This window comes from Otolemur garnettii, unplaced genomic scaffold, assembly GCF_000181295.1.
Source record: "Otolemur garnettii isolate 467f Iridium unplaced genomic scaffold, OtoGar3 scaffold00037, whole genome shotgun sequence".
Taxonomy (NCBI): domain Eukaryota; kingdom Metazoa; phylum Chordata; class Mammalia; order Primates; family Galagidae; genus Otolemur; species Otolemur garnettii.
Genome location: NW_003852432.1, coordinates 5,099,275 through 5,105,123, shown reverse-complemented (window position 1 = coordinate 5,105,123; position 5,849 = coordinate 5,099,275).

Genomic DNA, 5,849 nt, shown 5'->3' with positions numbered 1-5,849 from the left:
GGAGATGCAATCCTATTAGCTTCTAATTAATAAAAATTGAAAGAGCAATTTTATGCTAGAAATACCAGCTTTTAGAACTTGTAGACCACTGAGCTATCTTGAAAACAGGAGAGAGAAGTGGGAGAGGACTCTGGGGGAAAAAAAGCAGCTCTGAGGTGAAGGTTAATGGACAGTAAGTTAAGCCTAGAACTATCTATTGTATGCTGAGGAACTATTTAGTTCTAACCATTTCATGGTCTCTTATTAGTCTAGTTCTGCTTTCTTTAGACTTGAAGATGGAAAACTGTAACCATCATAGCTTTTTTTCTCAAGTCCAAACCATGTCTTTAATTTTTCCTCAAAATTTTGAATATAGTACAGTTTGTCCACAATACTGTAATTTAAGTTTTTATTTTCAACCCTTTCATTATTATTTTTATTTATCTCTTGCCTTTTCCAATTACTTGATGATGACTTAAAATGTGGAAAATATAAACATGAACATTTCACTGGAAATGTGACCTCCTTACTCATTGGAGCACGTGAGTGAGCAGTGTTGGGAGATTCCCCCATGCCGTGCAAAAGGACTTCTGTTTTTCCCCCTGCTCATCCTGAGACCAAGCAGTACTAGCTGTATTTGTTTCAAACATTTAGCAAGTCCTTGCTTTTATTCTTGATGGCATATCCTGTATTTGGCAGAACACAAGACCATCTTTCTCTCTGTTTCCTTTGGCAAGTTATTTTCTTATCTCAAATGTTTTTACCCCGTTTGAGAGATTGGATTTGATCCAGGAAACACGCCTTCTATCTCCTTTCAACTGAATGTCTTGAAGTTTGTGAGCTAGATTATGAAAATTGTAGGGATTTCATCTTCATATACATGTAAAATGTATATGGTATATTAAAGGCATACGAATATAACTAAGAAAAAGGTGATTCTTGGGTTTAATTTCTTCCATTTGACTTCCCTGGCTTTAAGTAGGATATATTCTAGTACTTCCATTTTCTTCTTTCCTTCTCTGTTATGATCCTTGGAGGTAAAGCCTTCACTTTAACAAACAACATCAGGGTAACTTATTTATGGAAATGAGGGCATAGGAGGTATTTTCAGATGCATTCTCAGGGTTGTCGTTATATATACTTTGCACATGTCTCTTGTTTGGTTCTTTGCTACCCACTCTTCTTCTTTAGAAACACCATTGTTTATGTCCTGTTGCAAGTCCTCTGAAGCACTGTCTCTCGCTACTGTTAATCATTTAAAAGGTGGTGACACCCTTCAGGGAGGGGGATGTAGAGGTGCTGCACACAGGGTCTGGGGCATTCAGCAGCCACCTTAACCATCACTGCGGCTGCTGAGGGGCTGCTTGACCCTGGAAGAGCTGAATTACAGAGACAGAGCCACAGCAAATCTGGATATGGCAAGGGCAGTGAATGCCACTACTCATGCACCCTTTGGTGTTACGTGTTTATAAATATTCATGTTGTAAAACATCTGTGCACATTTTTATGGAAATGTTGCTTATCGCAGTGCTTCACAGAATTTGTCCTAGTACATGTTCTCCCAAGTTAAATGTTAAATGTTTTATTTTTCACCAACTAAAATGTTGAAGAGTAACTAACAAAATGTTTTTTTCCTTCTCCTTTTAAAATTCATTTTAAGCATAAGCCTCTTTGGGTCTTACATTTTTAGGAATAGACAGTTCACTTACAACCTATTCTAATTTATTACTGATATTAGTGGAAAATTGGCTTCTTATTCCTGCTACTGAATTACTGGTGATCATTATTACCACTATATATGGCCTTGTCGCCAGATACTTGATACATAACCTTTATTCAAGAAATGATTTGAAGAGCTAAGTATGTTCCCAGGATTCTGCTTACTGGTTTCCTGGCTGCTGCTCTTCAACTTTAATGAATATTCAGTGGCTCTTAGTTTAATTATTCCAAAGGAGAGAAGAACAACCTTGGTCGCTTTATTGTAATGTACTCAAGGCCCATCTCAACTATAGATGAGTAGGCAGCTTGGATACCCGGGATAATGTAAAGAGGTCAGGTGCTCTACTATCTTATATTGGGGTCAAGGATAAGATATTTTCTACCATTTATCTTTTTTAAAATTGATTCTTATTTTTTATAAAAGTGATCAACACACATCATTTTAAAAATCAAGTAATATTGTAGAACATAAAACAGAAGCTCTGTTCTCCCCTCACTATCCCCCTTTGCTCACCTCAAACTCTTTGAACTATTTTTTCTAGTATTTTCATATATATTTTCTTAATAGTATGAAAGCTGTTATTTATTGGTTGATCTGTTTAAAACATTACCTATTAACTTCCTATCATAAATAGTGAGAATTTCTCTCAAGCCACCACTTCTCCATCTCTTCTCCCCAATGTAATTATAGCACAATTTGTATTTAAATCATTATCAGAAAAATAACATGTGTTACTCTCTGGAGAGTTAGGGGTTACACTATGATTATATGCCTGTATTGATTTAACTTTGTTGCAATTGTTTTTGCCCTCATTAATTTCCTTAAATGTTCTTTAAATTTGTTTCATTTCCTCTATACTTTTAACTATAAAATCCCTCCTCATCTTATTTACCACATAATCAAATGTATAAGTAATCGATTAGATGCACTAATTTAATTTTCTTAATCAGATACCTCACTCCTAAAGCGCTCTGTCACCTCATATTAATCTGGATTGTTGCTGGAAAAGCTATTGTCTGGAAAATTCTTTAGTTGCCATACTGAGTTTTCTTTCACTTCCTTTCTGTGTTGAACCCTCTGTTTCTTGTATCCAAAGTTATCTATCTTGTTTTACCCCCATCTTTCAGTAGTGTACATCCTTTAGTAGCTGTACACTTCCAAGAAAAAGTACCTAGAAGGTAAGGTTTTGAGACTTTGCCTATCTAAGTTTTATTCTAATTTCACTCTTGGCTGATAGTTTAACAGGGTATCGAATTTCAGGTTGAATATCAGTTTTCCTCAGAATTTGAAGGTGTTATTTCACTGATTTTTAATTTTCAACACTGCTGTTGAGTCTGATGTTATTCTGATTCTGATCCTTTGTATGCGACTTTTTATTATCTCTGACAGTTTTTAGAGTGTTCTCTTTGATCTTGGGATTTTGAAACTCCATGCTGCACCATAGCGGGATATTTTTAGATTCACTGCGCTGGGTATTCTAAAGGCCCTTTCAAACCTAAAACTCATGTCCTTTAATTCTGGAAATTTTTCTTGGGTTTTTTCCTTATCATTTTCACACCTCAATTTTTACCTTTTCTCTTTCTGGAATTCCTGTTGTTCAAATGCCAGACTTCCTGATTCATCCTCTGCCCAGCTAGAAATTACACTCCAATTTCACTGTGGAACTCTTCGATTAAGCTTCTGACTGCTGTCATCTCTAGGCACAGACACCATAAATGCACCACTGAAGCTGGGGATTAAAAACTAGAATTTTTCCTCAGCTTCTGAAAGCTGGATGTTACAGCTGTTACCCTAGCGGAAATGGATTCCCTGAGCCACCTGATTCCTCATTTTATGTGCTCTTAAATCATAGTTGCCCATGGGAAAGGCCACACACCTGTGCCGTAGCTGCAAGGAAGCCTGAGATTTCAGGTTCAACCCTAGGGATCTGCAGATTCATAAGATCAGAAATTCCCTGAACACAGAAAAGGTGTTCAAAAGGTACTCGGCAGTGAGTTAATTCCATTAGAGATAGTTGAAATTTCATCACATTCAGTGACTAGAGAGGGTCCTTTTTAAAGACAAAGCAATGAAATAAAATTGTAAACATCATGCTTTCCAATTTTGTTTTTTGTGTACTGAATTACATGTTTATTACATGCATAGTAATACTGTAAAATGGTATCTCTGTCCTCATAGAAAGTCATTAAGAAGAAGTAGCAAAGTCTTCCCCCTGACATCAACCAGGTTATTTATCCTTGGAAAGTTAGTAATGGTTGAATGGATTGATACTCTGAGTTCATAAACTTTAATATAATTTGTCTATAAGTAGCTATTTAACTAATTCATTAAGGAAAATTAAAGTAAGTTATTTGAATATTATTTAGTATATCATAATATATTGTCAAAGTCAGTGATACGTAGTCTTTCCATTTGCAAATTATAATTACTTTTTAAATGTCTCTCTCCTTCATTAGTCTGAAGGTTGTCTGAAAGCTATCCTGTCCTATTCTTCTTTACATCTTCTTATTCCAAACACTCAGCCTATACATTATTCAATGTATATGTGTAGGTCAAATGTCCATTTTTCACTGGAAGAAAAATATCTCAATTTTTTTGTAAGGTAGAAAGATCATTACATAGGCTCTGAAATGAAATCAAGATAAACTCTTCTAAGAATGTGGTGTTCTGAAAGCACCTGGAGAGAAAATTTCTGCACAGAAATCTGCACACAACCTAATAGGAGCAGAGGCAAGAATTACCTCCTCCTGAGATGGCCCAGCAACATAATTAAAGCCCAGAAGATAGAGTGACTTTTTTCTTCCTTTTCAGCAAGCTTAGGTATCCAGCGCCCAGATGGGGAGGAGAAATCTGTGGTATATTGTTAGGGATTACTGATAATAGTAGTTGATTATGGTGTGATTGCCAGAATAGGACTTGGGGTTAGAAAGCCTTTCTAGAAGCATCTGGAAGCAAGTTCAGGTCTTAGAAGTACTAGAAACTGAAGCAAAAACAAGAATCAGGGCACATAGTCAATAGACTGGCATCCCTAGGGACTAAAGGAGCTACCCCAGCCGTTCTGACAGTGTGGTTTCCCCAGCTGGCAGCATTAGCATCACCTGAGAACTTATTAGAAATGAAGATTCTCAGGCCCTACCTAGATCAACTAAATCAGAAACTCTGAGGATAGATTCATCAACCTGTGGGGCTTTTTTGTTTGTATGTTTTGGTTTCTTTCTTTTTTTTTTTTTTTTTTTTTTTGCAGTTTTGGCTGTTAACCCGCGTTTTAACAAGCCCTGCTGGTGAGTCTGATGGACCGACCAGATGCAGGAGATTAAATTATCTTCTCTGATGTAGGAGATTAAACTTACCACCGTCAAGAACCACCTTCCTGCCTCTCCTCAAGCACCTAAAGCAGAGGAGTTAAAAGTTAGTGTAATTACACTAACTATGCCTGAATCACATTCCTTTTGCGGGAGGGAACTTGCAATGTTCCCTCATTGCAAAAATACTGGGATGTATTTTTATCAGTTTAAGAGACAGGGTAGTTTGTACGTGGAATGTCTTCATTGTTCACATCTGGCAGAATAGCCACTGGCAAGCTGAATTAGCTGTTCTAATCTTCTGATAGTAACTAGTCACATGATCTTGGTAAAGTCCCTCAACCTTTGTACAGTGCTAATTACTCATTTGTGAAGTGAAAGGAATGAATTAATGATTGCCAAGGTGTTTTTTCAGCTCAAAATTTAAAACTCATATCTTCTGGTTTTAAAACATATCCAGTATTTTAGAAAGCAAAGGGTAAAAAAAAAAGGGCATAATATCAACAATTTGATATCTTTTTCATTACTACAAGTACCTTTTTGGTGGTATGAGAATGAGTATATTATATTCACTATAAGCCTGACTCTGTTGGATGAGAAGGTGGTAAAAATTATAATCTCCTGAACATAAAATATCCTATTTTTAATAGAGACCTCAGTGCAGGAAGGGAGGATAATTGGTGACTGTGGTTTCATGGAATTATTGATCATTTATATTCAAAATTAGATTACCTAATAATTAACAGTTGTTAAGTCAGTCATAATTTTCAGTTCCCCATGGCTAAATATTATTAGTTTTTGTCGTTGTTGTTGTTCATTTCTTTTTTTTTTTTTTTTGCAGTTTTTGG